Genomic DNA, 18,880 nt, shown 5'->3' with positions numbered 1-18,880 from the left:
TATAATTTTTCAAAAAGAATCCCGAGGGCAAAATCAAATACAAATTATGATAGAAAGGGTAAAATTAAAAATATACAAAATTGCGCACATTCAAAACATAAAAAGCTCGAGTTACTTAATTTTGCGGTTGCTAACAAAATAGCGAATCTAGATGAGCTACTTTTGAGGTTGGAGCGAAAGGCCGGCAATCACAATATTAAGAAAATAGAATGGCAAAAGGATGATACAATTTTTCATCACTTTAGTATTACAAAATTTAAAGATACCGGGAATAAGATTTTAAAATATTTAACTATTATATTAACAGAACCAGTTGAGACAGTAACTGACGAAGACAAGAAACTTAAACTCATGCAAATTTACCACAATGATCCGATATCAGGCGGTCATTTCGTAAACAAGAAATTATACGCGAAAATACGAACTAAATACTACTGGAAAAATATGACACGCGACATTGCCAAGTTTGTTAAGAATTGCGAAAAATGCCTATTAAACAAAGTTAAACCAAAAATTAAAGAGAACATGGTTCTCACACCAACTCCTTGCAAGTCTTTTGAAATTGTCGTTATAGACACGATAGGACCTTTGCCTGAATCAAACAATGGAAATAAGTTCGCTATTACCATGATGTGCGATTTAACCAAATACCTAGTTACAATAGCTATACCGGATAAAACTGCAAAAACAGTTGCATCCGCAATTTTCGAAGGTTTTGTCTTAACCTATGGCATAATGAAATCAATAAAGACCGATTTAGGGACAGAATTTAAAAATGAAATTTTCTCGGAATTGACCAAGCTTTTAAAAATCAATCACAATTTTTCTACACCCTACTATCACGAAACCGTTGGCACCATCGAGAGAAACCACCGAGTATTTAATGAGTACTTACGAGCTTACCTTAATGATAATTTTCCTGAGTGGGATGTCTATCTAAAATACTTTACATTTCTGCATAATACAACACCATATACGGTTTTTGATAACAAATTTACACCATTTGAGTTAGTATTCGGTAGAAAAGCTACTTTACCAAATGAGTTAACAAAAGAAAAAATTGATCCAATTTACAACATTGAAAATTATGCTATCGAAGTAAAATACAGAATGCAAAAGTCTCATATTTTAGCAAAAGAACTTATTGAAAAACATAAACAAAGAAATAAAAAATTGTACGACAGAGATGCTCGCCCAGTAAATGTAAACAAAAATGGTATGGTACTAGTTCAAAAAGAGCCTCGTGATAAACACAAAAATATATATAAAGGTCCATACAAAGTGACTGAGGTAGACGGTGTTAATGTAAAGATTTTTGATAAAGCTAAAAACAAAGAAAAAACCATTCATAAAAAACGTATACAAAAAATTACTTAAAGAAATTAATAAATGAATTCTAATTATATTTAATCAGATTTAAGATTTTATAAATATTAAATTTTCTTTTTAAAACTATGAAAAACGGTTATGTACTTAACGCCTACTAGTAATATAATTAATAATATAACTAGTAATATAATTAGTGATATAAATCGTAATATAATTAGTAACTAGCAATATGATTAGTAATATAACTATTAATTAAAAGATTACAGTAAGCTATAATAAATTTCTGTAAATATTAGTGATAAAATAGCTAGAGTAGAAAATTTAACTTACCACAAAATTGATATGGATGAACGAGTTAAAGGGGGAAAGAATTAAGCAACGTAATTAAAGAAATCTCGTTCCTCCAAATCAATTTACATCACTGCAGGGTAAAGGGATTTTTGCAAGACTGATCACCTTACAAAAATCTCTTCCCTAGGGGGATGGTGTAATGGCACCACTAAATATGGCAACGCATATTAAAAGAATGCAATATCGATAGTGGGCTGGCAATGCCGTCATTCCCAATGGAATGCAGATAACAGCATAATGAAAATTTGCAAAAGGCGAATTCAATATAGATACGCGCTTAATGTCGAGAAAACGTTTTAAGAGTTGTGCTGTAAGATAGCAGTTTTTATATCCTAAAATAAATAAAAGTTTTACTTTGGTGTATCCGATTGAGCATTGAACTCAAATAAACTTGGTTTATTTATTATCAAGAGTGTGTGGCAGCTTAAGCACCCCAGGATATTGCGTGAGTATCAACATACCCAAATGGAGCTCGAAAACAAGCGTTTAGAATTATATGGCGAAGTTTGAAGCTTCAAGCTGTTAAATTGAGTAAGATATGACCAAAATCCTCTTTTTCCGAAAAATCGGTTGTATGGAGGACATATGCTATAGTGGTCCGATCCGGGCGGTTCCGACAAATGTCTAATTGGACACCCAAATACACCCGCTCACCAATTTTTATCAAGATATCTCAAAAATTGAGGGACTAGTTTGCATACAAACAGATAGACGGACACACGGACATGGCTAAATCAACTCAGCTCTTCATCCTGATTATTTCGGTATACTTAATGGTGGGTCTATCTATTTTCCTTTAAGGACTTACAATTTTGGGTTTCGTGACGAAATTAATATACCATTTCATTTTCATGAAAGGTATAATAAAAACAAGTAAGTACGGGACTTCATACCTTTCATGAATGGGGCTCAACAATAATCTTATCACATTCGTAAGCTCCAAATAATGCGCTGTATAAGATAAGAAATATATAGTGAACAGATGTACATACCTAAACGATTTTAAGATATATATAAAAAATGGCAAAAAACCCCCTTATCTGAACGATCGGTTGGATGGGATATATATTATATATATCTCCGATCGAAATGATTTTTACAGGAAATCTTCTATGATATATTAGAATATATATCACAAAGTTTCACGCTTTTATATTGGAAGCTAAGGGAGAAATGGCTAAAAATCTTTCTATCTGAACGATCGGTTGTATGGGATATATACTATATATTGCTCCGATCAAAGTGATTTTTCAGAAAATCTTTTATGATATATTAGAATATATATCACCGAGTTTCAGGGATATACTTTCTAAAGTGCGGCAGGAATGACCAAAATCGTCTTATCTGAACGATCGGTTGTATGGGAGATATATTTTATAGTGGTCCGATCCTACCGGATCCAACAAATGTCTAATATAATACAAAAATACATCCTTGTGCCAAATTTCATTGAGATATCTCAAAATTTGAGGGACTAGTTTGCGTTCAAACAGACAGACGTACGGACAGACGGACATGGCTATATCAACTCAGTTCGTCGCCCTGCTCAATTCGGTATACTTAATGGTGAGTCTATCTTCTATATTTCTCAACGTTACAAACATCGGACCAAAGTTAATATACCATTTCATGTTCATTAAAGGTATAATTACATTGTGTTTATTAACTTAAATAGTTACAGTAGTTGCCATGGCAACTTTACATTACTTTAAAACCAGTTAAAACCTAACTTTTCATAGTTAATTAGAAGTAAGTTCTATTTCGGAATACCGTAAAATCGTCAAGTATTAGTTTGGTTTTTTTAACATTTGATCTTTTTTCTGCGAGGTATCCACAGCAAAGTATACATACGTTTGGGTTTGATTCGAACTCGAAATTTTCTTGTTACTCTTTTAACACCACCTAATTTCCTAATTCTTTCCAATGCTGTTTGGCAATACAATTTTTCCAACGGTATTTCGCCATTTTCTTATCTACCCTTTTCATGTCGCCAATAACAATGGAAATAAACGCATGGAAAGAGAAAATAATCTGTATGCGTGCCTGCAAAAAGGACATTAGCTTTTATGCGCTCGGATCATTGAACGACATTATTAAAATCGCTTGTCAATTGTAATTTGGTATGGAATGAAAAAATTCTAAAAATTTCTTTTATTTGCATACATATTGATAGAATTATCCATGCTAGTGTTTGGGAAAGGGGAGATCTGCCTGACGCTTTGTCATCTGTTTTATTGCTGCTCATTTGCCCGTTGGGTAAGTTTGGATATAAAATTGGTTTTGCTAAGCTTTTCAGGAGCTTAGTAATTTCGGCATATTGGCATAAAAAATGCTCATTTTAATGCTACAGCAGCATTCATATACAAATAAACATTAACTGGCCAATTTTACAGCAACTAAGAAGGGATATACGCAAATATTAATAGCAAAAATCCATTCATTTTTGTAAAATCGAGGCGAGAATGAATAGGTCTTTGTTGCGCTACCATTGCTCTGCAACAATGAAACGCGAAATTGAAGGATTTATGAGAACTTGTTACATATAAACACACACACATCTATAATTTTGTTGCTTCGGAGACATTCCAAAACAAAATTAACAAAAACAAGTAAGGAAGGCTAAATTCGGGTGTATCCGAACATTACATACTCAGCTGGGAGCTTTGGAGACAAAATTGTCTTTTTTATGGATACATACAAATGGTAATACTAAAAAGTGGAGCAACTTTCCTTTGCTATCTCTCTTCAGCTATCAATTCGTTATTGAATATTTTTTTAAATATGAAAATTTGGTTAAATTCGAACGCATTTCTTTCTTGTTTTTCTGCATTAACCCTGAAATATTTTCGAAGCGCTCTTAATTATTTTCTTTATTCTTAATTAATTTCGCTCATTTTAAATAGCCATCTGAGATGAGTGCCAGGAATATACATACCAAATTTCATTTAGATACATCAAAATTTACTCAAGTTATCGTGTTTACGGATAGACGGAGGGACATGGATTGATAATTTTGATATATGGAAGTCTAAATTTATCTCTATTAATTTATACCGTTATGCGAACAAAATTAATATACTCTGTGAGGTCTGCTCGTCTGAGTATAATTACAGCTGCGTTGGTTTAGTAGGGTTTTATAAGTGGTTTTTAATTAAATATCACATACGTTTGGGAAATATGGACCAAATTTTATACCAATGGTGACGTTTTTTGGAACGATTTTCTTTCATCCTTTGTCAAATAAGGGAAAAGCACCATGTAGAAAAATGAACCTAGGGTAACCGTGGAATGTGTTTGTATGACATGGGTATCAAATGAAAGGAATTAAATAGTATTTTAAAATGGAGTGGCCCTTAGTTCTATAGGTGGACGCCTTTTCGAGATATCGCCATGAAGGCGGACAAGGGGTGATTCTAGAATGTGTTTGTACGATATGAGTATAAAATTAAAGCTATCAATGAGGGTTTTAAATGGGAGTGACCCTTAGTTGTATATGTGAAAGCGTTTTCGAGATATGGACCAAAATGTGGACCAGGGTGACCCAGAACATCATCTGTCGGGTACCGCTAATTTATTTATATATATAATACCACGAACAGTATTCCTGCCAAGATTCCAAGGGCTTTTGATTTCGCCCTGCAGAACTTTTTAATTTTCTTCTACTTAATATGGTAGGTGTCACACCCATTTTACAAAGTTTTTTCCAAAGTTATATTTTGCGTCAAAACACCAATCCTATCACCATGTGTCATCCCTTTTTCGTATTTGGTATAGAATTATGGAATCTTTTTCATTTTTCTAAATTTTCGATATCGAAAAAGTGGGCGTGGTCATAATCGGATTTCGCCGGTTTTTAATACCAAAATAAAGTGAGTTCAGATAAGTACGTGAACTAAGTTTGGTAAAGATATATCGATTTTTGCTCAAGTTATCGTTCATTAAGATACCTCAAAATTTATTCAAGTTATCGTGTTTACGGACAGACGGACGGACATGGCTAAATGAATTTCTTTTTTTTTGTCCAGATCATTTTGATATATAGAATTCTATACCTATCTTGATTAGATTATGTCATTACGGGGCACCGTTATGCGAACAAAATTAATATATTCTGTGAGCTCTGCTCAGCTGAGTATAAAAAAAGTGTGTTTCTTTACTCTTTTTCATAAACCCTCGAGTTTACCATATCTTGAATCTTAGTAAAAATATGAAATACTGCTTTTGACACGCCTCAATGCTTGCTTCACTGTTTGCTTGCTTTATTTCATTGCATTCTTTCATTTCAATTCTTTATTGATTGTTCATTTTCATATTGCGCCTTTCTTGTTATTGAGAAATTGCCGCCTCTTTGTGTTGGCGCATGGAAACCAATTTAAAAGAAATTGCCAGACTTTGACAAAAATGCAAACTTTGGTATACATATGTATGTATGAATATACATACACATGTTTACGCAGACAAAAACTTTGGTATGGTATTGGCTATGAATTTTGAATTTTTGTTCGTACAGTGTTCCAAACACTTTATAAAAGTTAAATAAGTTAAAAAAAACAAGTAAGGAAGGCTAAGTTCGGGTGTTACCGAACATTACATACTCAGTTGAGAGCTGTGGAGACAAAGTAAGGGAAAATCACCAAGTTGTAAAAAGAACCTAGGGTAACCCTGGAATGTGTTTGTATGACATGTGTATCAAATGGAAGGTATTAAAGAGTATTTTAAGAGGAAGTGGGCAATAGTTCTATAGATGGACGCCATTTAGGGATATCGCCATAAAGGTGGACCAGGCCTGACTCTAGAATTTGTTTGTACGATATGGGTATCAAACGAAATGTGTTAATGATAATTTTAAAAGGGAGTGGGCCTAAGTTCTATAGGTGGACGCCTTTTCGAGATATCGCCATAAAGGTGGGCCAGGGGTGACTCTAGAATTTATTTTGTACGATATGGGTATCAAATGAAAGGTATTAACGAGTATTTTAAAAGGGCGTGGGCCTAAGTTCTATAGATGGACGCCTTTTCGAAATATCGCCATAAAGATGGACCAGGGGTGACTCTAGAATTTGTTTGTACGATATGAGTATCAAATGAAAGGTGTTAATGAGTATTTTAAAATGGAGTGGGCCTTAGTTCTATAGGTGGACGCCTTTTCGGAATATCGTTATAAAAGTGGACCAGTAGTAGAATTCACTAACTTTTTTAACGATATTTGCCATCGATTTATTTGCGAATCTATAACTATAACGATTTCGTTATTCAGTAACTATTTTTTATCGATATTCGTTAATCGACGATCAGCTGTGTTGTTAAATAAACGGCAAGCGAATTGGCTGCGTTAAAAATCACGAAATTTACATTTCGGTCAATTTTAGTAAAAAAAAAAAAAAAATCGGAACTTTAATTAAAAACTTTCAAACACGAAAAGTTGCTTTAATTATAAATCAAATGGCATTTGAGTACTTAGGATACGTTTTATCATAACATGAAGGGTTACTAAGTCCATCGCCAGTGGACAGACGCCTTCTTAGAGAAGTAGATAACCCATTCCACCTGAATGGAACGGAGTTTCGAAAGCTGTACCGAATAACCCCAAACTTGGCTCATGATATTATTTCTCAACTTGATGGTCAATTAAGGGATACAAGAATAACTGCGATATCAACAGAGAAAAAAATTAACTCTGCATTTACTTTTCTTTTGTTAAAATAATTAAAAGCTTGCACAATAATGACTTTTAAAAGCAGTTAGTATATGGGATTTGTTTATTTTCGACATTCGTTTTGTGCTTTTCGCATTTTTTTGGTTTCGTTAAGCTGTGCTGCCACCTTTCTACTATTTTAAATGTCATTTATTGCGAGTCGTTAAAACTAAGTTAGTCAATAGTACAATCGATAAGGCAAGCGACAAAATCGTTAATTAAAATCTCGACAAATCGCATCGTTATAAGTTAGTGAATTCCACTACAGGGGTGACTCTAGAATGCGTTTGTACAATATGGGTATCAAATGAAAGGTGTTAATGAGTATTTTAAAAGGACGTGGGCCTTAGTTCTATAGGTGGACCCCTTTTCAAGATATCGCCATAAAGGTGGACCAGGGGTGACTCTAGAATTTGTTTGTACGATATGGGTATCAAACGAAAGGCGTTAATGAGTATTTTAAAAGGGAGTGGGCCTTAGTTCTATAGGTGGATGCCTTTTCGAGATATCGCCATAAAGGTGGGCCAGGGGTGACTCTAGAATTTTTTTGTACGATATGGGTATCAAATGAAAGGTGTTAATGAGTATTTTAAAAAGGAGTAGGCCTTAGTTCTATATGTGGACGCCTTTTCGGGATGTCGCCATAAACGTGGACCAGGGGTGACTCTAGAATATGTTTGTACGATATGGGTATCAAATTAAAGGTATTAATGAGGGTTTTAAAAGGGAGTGGCCCTTAGTTGTATATGTGAAGGCGTTTTCGAGATATCGACCAAAATGTGGACCAGGGTGATCCAGAACATCATCTGTCGGGTACCGCTAATTTATTTATATATGTAATACCACGAACAGTATTCCTTCCAAGATTCCAAGGGCTTTTGATTTCGCCCTGCAAAACTTTTTCATTTTCTTCTACTTAATATGGTAGGTGTCACACCCATTTTACCAAGTTTTTTTCTAAAGTTATATTTTGCGTCAATAGACCAATACAATTACCATGTTTCATCCCATTTTTCGTATCTGGTATATAATTATGGCATTTTTTAATTTTTCGTAATTTTCGATATCGAAAAAGTGGGCGTGGTCATAGTCGGATTTCGGACAATTTTACACCAATACAAAGTGAGTTCAGATAAGTACGTGAACTGAGTTTAGTAAAGATATTTCGATTTTTTCTCAAGTTATCGTGTTAACGGCCGAGCGGAAGGACAGACGGTCCACTGTGTATAAAAACTGGACGTGGCTTCAACCGATTTCGCCCTTTTTCACAGAAAACAGTTATCGTCCTAGAGTCTAAGCCTCTACCAAATTTCACAAGGATTGTTAATGTTTTGTTCGACATATGGCATTAAAAGTATCCTAGACAAAAATGTCTTTTATTTTTGTATTTTGTTGAAACATATCATTACTGGAGTTGAATATTGATATTATTTACTTATATACTGTAAAGATATTAACTTTTCTTTTAAAATTTGAATTAAAAAAATTTTTTTTTTAAAAAGTGGGTGTTGTCGTTCTCCGATTTTGCTAATTTTTATTAAGCAGACATATAGTAATAAGAGTAACGTTGCTGCCAAATTTCATCATGATATCTTCAACGACTGCCAAATTACAGCTTGCAAAACTTCTAAATTACCTTCTTTTAAAAGTGGGTGGTGCCACGCCCATTGTCCAAAATATTACTAGTTTTCTATTCTGCGTCATAAGTTCAACTCACCTACCAAGTTTCATCGCTTAATCCGTATTTGGTAATTATCGCACTTTTTCGATTTTTCGAAATTTTCGACATCGAAAAAGGGGGCGTGGTCATTGTCCGATATCGTTCATTTTAAATAAGGATCTGAGATGAGTGCCCAGGAACCTACATACCAAATTTCATCAAGATACCTCAAAATTTACTCAAGTTATCGTGTTAACGGACAGACGGACGGACGTGGCTCAATCGAATTTTTTTTCGATACTGATGATTTTGATATATGGAAGTCTATATCTATCTCGATTCCTTTATACCTGAACAACCAACCGTTATTCAATCAAAGTTAATATACTCTGTGAGCTCTGCTCAACTGAGTATAAAAACAAGTAAAGGTGTCTAAGTTCGGGTGTAACCGAACATTATATACTCAGCGTGAGCTTCAATTGCACATTTCCTTTGAGATAAATTACTTTTCTACACAACCGTCGTTAAAAAAAATGTCTCCCCATTTCATCTTGAAATAAAACTTGATAACTGAAATATCATCGATACAAAGCTCTTTTTCGCTAAGATATAGCTTATTATTTTCATCTACGACCCTTTTAAAAATCTTTTATATGAAAGTGGGCATGGTCTTTAACCGATTTCGTCCATGTTTTCTAGAAATATTTCCTGCTAAATGGAAAATCTGTATACCCAATTTTATTACGATCCGTTAATTTTTATCCGGGTTATGGCTCCCGAAACAAAGAAAATTGCTTAGTCATAAAAGGGGCGGTGCCACCCCCATTTCTTTAAATTTTTAGTTTTTCCTTTTTGTTGTTATAAATCCACTTGAGAAATGAAATACCATTGATATAAAGCTCTTTTTTAAAAAATATTTTCAAATTTTTATCAAGGATCTCAATATCAGTTTACACATCAAATTTCAACATTCTATGTGTATTATTTACTAAATAATCAGATTTTTTGTGTTTTCCAAAATGTTATATATATAAAAAGTGGGCGTAGTAATCATCCGATTTCGCTCATTTTCAATACCAATCTATTCAGATAAGCTCATGTACCAAATTTAGTGAAGATATCTCAATATTTACTCAAGTTATCGTGTTAAGGGCAGAAGGACGGAAGGACCGACGGGCTCAATCAAATTTTTTTTCGACACTGATGATTTTGATATATGGAAGTCTATATCTATCTCGATTCCTTTATACCTGTACAACCAACCGTTATCTAATCAAAGTTAATATACTCTGTGCGCAAAGCACGCTGGGTATTAAAATTGCATAAAAGACAGGCAAGTTTACTTCTAGTCACCCCCCACCTGCACCCCAGAACTTATCAATTTATCGTATTTTAATCCTTATTCTGTCCTTTATAGGTCTACAATATTAAAAAAAATCGTACCGTGCGAAATTTGAACCTTACCCCTGCCCATAACATATGCCCTTTGCCGTATAAAATTATTGTAATGTCATAGGTCCTCACTACACCCGCACGTTCCTATCTACGCCTTCGATAATTTTAAAATGTTGCAATGTACGATGTAAAATTCGAAACCGCCTAGTTACCTTATCTCCCATCAGCCCATTTGATCTTATCAAATTATAGAATTTCCAGCTTTTTTTGATAGTTCTAAAACATTGAAATGAAATCGCACACTACAGAATTCGAAAACTCCTTCGTTACCTCACTCTATAAATATACCCTTTGCACACTCATCACCCTTCTATCTATCAGTGTAGTGTCAAATGCTCTAGACAAGTCTAACATCATACCTACCTAACGGTAAAAAAGTCGAAAGACTCGAAACCACTTCCTTCCCCCAACCCATAACTACGAATTGGACTTTTCAAATTTATGCCCTTGTCTTAAATTATGAAATAAAACCTAACTGTATGAAATTCGAAATCCCATTCCTGATTCCAATCTCCCTTATCTACGAAGTTGAACTTATTAAATTTTTCTGATAAGTTTGCAATTGATGTAAGTATATTGGAAAAATGTTTAGTCAACCCTTGTCAGAGAAACCAATTTTGTCGTTGTGTCATCTTCAGTGTCATTTTTCGAAAAACAGCTAAATAAAAATTACGCTGAAGCCGACACAATTCCGAAACCGGTTTGTCTCCAAATAAAATTCGTAATAGGATTACATAAATCGTTTCAATATACATCAATGTAACTGTTTAAGATGCGTATTCCCCTTGATCGTCGTGCTAAAATGGTTGGTGCCATGGGCTAACGGTTATGGACCGTTAAGGGGCCTATATTATTCAGCGGTGGTAGTTCCTGTCATATGAAGCAGTTAAAATCCGCAGGCCTCAAGATTTGAGAGGTCGAAATAGTAACAGAAGTGCTTGTAAGGGAGTGTACCCGCTTCAACTCGGCAAGGGACTGCCCATATCCGTAACACTCCCTGAACCTTCGAAAATTTATAAACGATGAGCGGTTTGTTCGTGTCCAAAACGAGCGGTCGTGTTGGGGAACGCTAATCAGGTATATAGGGAATGGGATTATGGTGAGTTATGTATGGTTCCAAATGAACGGTGTATGGTGGTTGGGCGTTTGGTGAATGGTGAAACGGCGAGTAGTGGAACATTACAAAATTGAACCGTGACGACAAACAAGTGTAATGCATCGGTGGATGTAGAACGGTGACAGGTGACCAAGTTTCGGGCGAAATTAACGTTGAAACCACAAAAACGTGAGATGTAAACAAAGATCTTACCCTCTCATGCAGGCACCACTATAAGTTGAGGTTGGGTATCTTTAAATATGATTTAAGGGGAGTCAAGCGTGGCTCCAACATAAGCTTCTTAAAACGTTAAATTGTGTATTTTGTCATCAAGAGGCAGGGAGATACCCCTTTTTTATGCATAACATCAAAAGTATTTGGGGATTTCTGCAGCTAGCTGGCTCCCATTTATGACAACTGGCTGGGGTTGGGGTACGTCCCAATGCTTGAAATATTGTTGAAATCACCTTCATCCAATCAGCCTGTATTACGGATTACCTGGCCTGTATGATATGCTAAAAAAGCCGAGTCTCTTATTTTGAGTTATGTTCTGGTGGCCAGTCAACAATACGCAAGGGTATCTGTTTGAAGTGTTCCAAAATTCATACAAAAGTTTGTACCGACTTGATCCACTGTTCACCAGTTAGCAAAATACTGAAGGCAAATCAACCAACCGGCTACCGCACAACAAAGTCAACAAATCGACCAAACAGCAAATATTGAAACTGCAAAATTTTCATTGAAATACCAGCACTTCGAGATGCTGCACTGGAGAGAATAAGCACTAAGTGAAAAGATTGAAAAATACATGGCATATTTCTGTAAAATTTATTGGATTGTATGATTTCCATCGGCAATGCATTAGTTTGGGGCGCTAGAGCATCGTAAAATTTAAATGAGCGTAAGCGTTATGGGCATACAAATTTTACACACGTCATCAGAAAATTGACTAGAAGTTATAATAACACCATATAAACGGACGGCTCCAAGCTAAATGGTAGAGTTGGAGGTGGAGTTTACTCAAGGGACCTTGACCTCCAGCTCTCATTCAGACTAACCGACCACTGCAGTGTATTCCAGGCAGAAGTTGCAGCCATAATGGAAGCCGCAGCTATGATAGGGACATACAATGTCGGCAAAGAAATTTTTATCTTCAGTGACAGCCAAGCTGCCATAAAATCTCTTGGCTCCCACTCGTTCAATTCTAAACTAGCACTAAACTGCCGCCGATCTCTTCAAGAGATAGCTCAACAGAACCGTGTACACCTCACATGGGTCCCTGGACATAGGAATATCGAGGGAAACTGCATTGCAGATGAACTCGCTAGGCAGAGTACAACCAAGCAGGTTCTTCCTGGACAAGAACGCTTAGGTATGCCCCTGTCCACATGCAAGCTAATGCTAAAAGAGCATATCTACCGTCAAGCCGACGAAAGATGGCTACAAACATCGGGGTGTCGAACATTGAAAGAAACCTGGCCTAAAGGGGATCCTAAAAGATCCCGTCACGTGTAGAACCTAAGAAGGGATACAATTTCCACACTTGTAGGGGCACTAACGTGTCATTGCCCCATAGGTAGGCATGCAGAAAGGTTAGGAGCGCCTTATCGTCGTTGCTGTAGGAGTTCTAAAGAGGATGAGGAGGAGGAAACGGTGGTTCACCTCATTTGCAACTGCCCAGCACTAAGCGGAGCACGGCAGCGCTTTCTGGGAGATCCATTTCTTGATAATCTGAGCCAGGTTGTGGAGCATGACGTCAAGGACCTATTAGCTTTCATCAGGTCCTCAAAATGGTTCGAAGAGGAAAGGTAACGGTGTTTTTCGTGTTATCATAACGGGCCTAATACTACTGGTCTAAGTATGCCCTCTGGAAGCCACCCTAACCTAACCTAACCTATAATAACACTTGGTTTTCACTAAGTCAAATTTGATCACGGACTTAGCCAAATCATAAAAACGGCTTGTCATACAAAGTCAAATGTACGTTTTTACTACAAATGACAATTAAGCATAAGAGTGGTATTGCTCTTGGTATCCTTAAGTGAGTAAGCCGCAGAGTTCAAAGAGCTTGGTTATATAATATCAAACTACTTAGCACCTATTGGAAAATTTAACTAGAATTTTGCTAAATTCATAAATTAAAATATCTTTTATACATATTTTTCACTTAGCAATCGACCCGTCCTAATATGTGATCATTGAGTGCTTTCGTACTCATAAATTGATTCATAGTTTTAGGCAATGTATTCGATTGAATTAATAACAACTGCATCAAACGATTTGGCTGTGTTATTTCAAAGTCATATCAGGAATATAAAATCTATTTTCAAAATCACAATTCAAACGCATCTGCTTATAACGAAACCCCAGTTAGGACGAAAGAGGGGAAGAAATGTAAATGGCTTAGGAAAGTAAAAACCAAACTGAATTGCCAGGCTGTGGTCGTTGTTTTTGACTACAGCTACTGGAATATCAATATCAACGGCAAAAATGATCCTTGTGAGGTTTCTTTTTTCTCGTTTATACACGTTAGATCTGTTGTATAAAAGATTTATGTTGACTGCAGTTTGTCAACAATGCGTTTGCATATTCATATTGCCCATAGATAGCGCCTTTGGTAGAGCCGATTATTAAAGTAACTTTTAATAAAAAAACTAGCTGGTCATGGTTGCGCGAGGCCTCGACACGAGCTTAGTGTGCATATCTATGTTTGTATGTAGAAATGACTTGCGATGTATTTACTTTGATTCGGAAGTATTTCCATTTTCCCTTTAGCTTTATTCCAAAAATAAAAACACAAATCTATAAAAATTTATGTTCTAAGCAATTGCCTTCCTAAGATATAAGACCCACAAAGTGGCTCATATCTCTGAAGAGAGAAGACTTAAGGTTCACGATACACAAACTAACTGGACACACAGGCTGTCGGGATTCAAGGGTTTGTGTAGCGCAATATATAGCTTCTCCAACCCAATTGTCAACCTCACCTTCGAGCGGCGAATCCCGTTTCACTAACAGACGAGGCTCTGGCGACCCCAAGCTCCTCATGGAACTTGGGGGTGGGGAGGGAGGGATGGCCTGAAGGTTCAGTGTGGCCATATAAATCGTTCCCGAGATGGTCGGGCCAGCACCTTAATGGTGCTGTGTTACCGGAGCGTATCGGATCTGTATCCGACAAAGGACCATCACATCGATAACACTCCCCAAAGCCTTCGGGGAGTAACTTAATCGCTACAACAACAACAACAACAACAACAACACACAGGCTTTCATTTGCATTATACAGGTCAAAATCAGGAATTGATACCTAGGCTGCTTCGCATGTGATTTTCATGGTCAACGGACCTTCTGAAGTTTGATATATAATAGAGAACATTTATATATATTCGATTCATTTATATCTTCCCCATTCATAACTGAGTATAAAAAAATCTAAATACTTACACATTATAAATTCATAAAGGCCGTTTTTGACTTCTTATCAGCTGATTTGAAGTTTTGGTAGAACTATTAGCTTTTATTAGCGCATGCCACTTCTGTGCCATAATTTATACTTCAGCCAAGGCATATTTGGCAACAAGTATAAAATATTTGGTCTTGGTAAAACATCAAACAAAAGTGTATAATTCAGCAAAATTAAAGTATTCTTTGTTTTGGCATTTGTCACAGCTACTACTATTGCAGGTGTAATTGAAATCAAAGATGCACCGATACTTCCCAATAATTGTCCAATTTCCGATGAAAAACGAGAAGGAGATTTTACCACTGTCTATGATGCAGCACCGGTACTCCCCGTGATTGGCCAATATTGGACAAACAACCAGAAGGACGTTTCACCAGTGGAAATGATTTGCTAACTTTTTAAATACAACCAGAAGGACGTATTACCAATGGCTATGATGCAGCAAGCGGTAAATTCCCACACCAACTTGGTTTAAGTTTCACTTCGCAATCAACCCGTCGGTGGTGCGGTGGTTCTTTGATTTCCAAGAACTATAATTTGACTGCTGTTCACTGCACAAATAGGTAAGTTGGGAAAATTTAAACAAGGTACACTCTTATATGTAAATTAATACATTAATATGCTTTTACTGCTCTCTAAAATTAGTGCAGCTAAAGTCGTCGTTTATCTTGGCGCTACTATCCGCACCAAGCCGTTAGCCACGCAAGCCGTTACCAAGAGCAATTTCATTCAATACGAGAAGTTCAAACCAGAACATTGAACAACGATATTTCATTACTCAAAATCTCTTCAATATCCTTCTTACCAGAAATCAATAAAGTTTCCTTGCCAGCTGCCTCTTCCTCGTACTCAACTTTTGTTGGTGAAACTGCGATAGCCTGCGGTTAGGGTCTTGTTAGCGACTCTGCTAGTGCAGTTAGCACTAAGTTGCAATATGTTATTTTGGATATTATTAACAACAGTGTTTGCTCTAAGACGTATGGTTCAGCGACAGCTAACTCAAAGACCATTTGAACTTCAACTTCTCTCAGAACATCAACATGCAGTGGTGATTCTGATGGTCCATTGGTTTCTGCAACTACTGGTGAACTCATTGGTGTTACTTCTTTGTATCATCGAAAGGTTGCGAAGCTGGTTATCGAGCTAGTTTTGTACGTGTCACCGCCTACTTGGACTGGACCAAAAAGAACTGTGGTGTTCGTCATAAATACTTACGCTGCATTATTTAAACAAAACATGCTGATTACGATTAAAAGTCTGAGTTTCATAAAGCTTAAGAATACAGGTTTTTCAATAAATTCCGACTTAGGCATCAATTTGTATCCTCACTTAAAAAGTATTTTTATGAATGGTGCCTTCTAAATACCCAAGTATCAGAGACTCTTTATAATCCAAGTTATTTTTTTATACTCAGCTGAGCAGAGCTCACATAGTATATTAACTTTGTTCGCATAACGGTAATCCGTAACGGCATAAACTAATCGAGATAGATATAGACTTCTATATATCAAAATGATCTGGGCGAAAAAAGAAATTCATTTAGCCATGTCCGTCCGTCCATCCGACCGTCCGTAAACACGATAACTTGAGTAAATTTTCAGGTATCTTGATGAAATTTTGTGTGTAGGTTCCTGGGCGCTCATCTCAGATCGCTATTTAAAATGAACGAAATCGGACTACAACCACACCCACTTTTTCGATATCGAAAATTTCGAAAAACCGAAAAGTGCGATAATTTATTACCAAAGACGGATAAAGCGATGAAACTTGGTAGGTGCGTTGACCTTATGATACAAAATAGAAAATTAGTAAAATTTTGAACAACGGACGTAGCACCGCCCACTTTTAAAAGAAGGTAATTTAAAAGTTTTGCAAGCTGTAATTTGGCAGTCGTTGAAGATATCATGATGAAATTTGGTAGGCACGTTACTCCTATTACTATATGTGTGCTAAATAAAAAAATAAATTATTATTGGATGACGAACACGCCCACTTTAAAAAACAATTTTTATTAAAGTCAAATTTTAACAAAAAATTTAATATCTTTACAGTATATAAGTAAATTATGTCAACATTCAACTCCAGTAATGATATGGTGCAACAAAATACAAAAATAAAAGACAATTTTAAAATGGGCGTGGCTCCGCCCTTTATCATTTGATTCGTCTAGAATACTTTTAAGGCCATAAGTCGAACAAGTCGGTAGGTGCATAGATTCTATGACGATAACTGTTTTTTGTGAAAATGGTCTAAATCGGTTGAAGCCACGCCCAGTTTTTATACACAGTCGACCGTCTGTCCTTCCGCTCGGCCGTTAATACGATAACTTGACCAAAAAACGATATATCTTAACTAAACTTAGTTCACGTACTTATCTGAACTCACTTTATCTTGGTATAAAAAATAGCCGAAATCCGACATTGACCACGCCCACTTTTTCGATATCGAAAATTACGAAAAATAAAAAACTGTCATAATTCAGTACCAAACATGAAAAAAGAGATGAAACATGGTAATTTGATTATTGGATTAGTTTACTGACGCAAAATATAACTTTAGAAAAAGCTTTGTAAAATGGGTGTGACTCCTACCATATTAAGTAGAAACAAATGAAAAAGTTCTGCAGGACGACATCAAAAGCCCTTGGAATCTTGGCAGGAATACTGTTCGTGGTATGACATATATAAATAAATGAGCGGTACCCGACAGATGATGTTCTGGGTCACCCTGGTTCACATTTTGGTCGATATCTCGAAAACGCCTTCAGATATGCAACTAAGGGCCACTCCCTTTTAAAACCTTCATTAATACCATTAAATTCATACCCATATCGCACAAGCACATTCTAGAGTCACCCCTGGTCCACCTTTATGGCGATATCTCGAAAAGGCGTCCACCTATAGAACTAAGGCCCACTATGTTTTAAATAATCATTAACACCTTTCGTTTGATTCCCATATCGTACAAATACATTCTAGAGGCACCTCTGGTCCACCTTTATGGCGACATCTCGAAAAGGCGTCGACCCATAGAACTTAGCCCCACTCCCTTTTAAAATACTCAGTACACCCTTTCATTTGATATCCATATGGTACAACACACATTCTAGAGTCACCCCTGGTCCACCTTTATGGCGATATCTCGAAAATGTGTCCACCTATAGAACTCAGGCCCGCTCCCTTTTAAAATACCCATTAACACCTTTCATTTGATACCCCTATCGCACAGACACATTCTAGAGTCACCCCTGGACTACCTTTATGGCGATATCTCGAAAAGGCGTCCACCTATAGAACTAAGGGTCACTCCCTTTTAAAATACTCATTAACACCTTTAATTTGATACCCATATCGTACAAACACATTCTAGAGTCACCTCTGGTCCACCTTTATGGCGATATCTTGAAAAGGCGCCCACCCATAGAACTAAGGCCCGCTCTCTTTTAAAATACTCATTAACACCTTTCATTTGATACCCACATCGTACAACACACATTCTAGAGTCACCCCTGGACCACCTTTATGGCGATATCTCGAAATGGCGTCCACCTATAGAACTAAGGGCCACTCCCTTTTAAAATACTCATTAACACCTTTAATTTGATACCCATATCGTACAACACACATTCTAGAGTCACCCCTGGACCACCTTTATAGCGATATCTCGAAAAGGCGTCCAACTATAGAACAAAGGCCCACTCCCTTTTAAAGTACTCTTTATTACCTTCCATTTGAAACCCATGTCATACAAAAACATTTCAGGGTTACCCTAGGTTCATTTTGCTAAATGGTGATTTTCCCTTATTTTGTTTCCAAAGCTCTCAGCTGAGTA

General features: G+C 36.2%; 1 pseudogene; it reads left to right on the top strand.

Moving 5' to 3' along the window:
• The first annotated feature begins 1,467 nt into the window (after positions 1 to 1,467).
• On the top strand, positions 1,468 to 16,303 carry LOC137254322 (serine protease 1-like; annotated as a pseudogene).
• The last annotated feature ends 2,577 nt before the right edge of the window (positions 16,304 to 18,880 follow it).

Source organism: Eurosta solidaginis, chromosome 5 (assembly GCF_040869045.1).
Source record: "Eurosta solidaginis isolate ZX-2024a chromosome 5, ASM4086904v1, whole genome shotgun sequence".
Classification (NCBI taxonomy): domain Eukaryota; kingdom Metazoa; phylum Arthropoda; class Insecta; order Diptera; family Tephritidae; genus Eurosta; species Eurosta solidaginis.
This window is presented reverse-complemented; position numbering and strand designations above follow the sequence as displayed.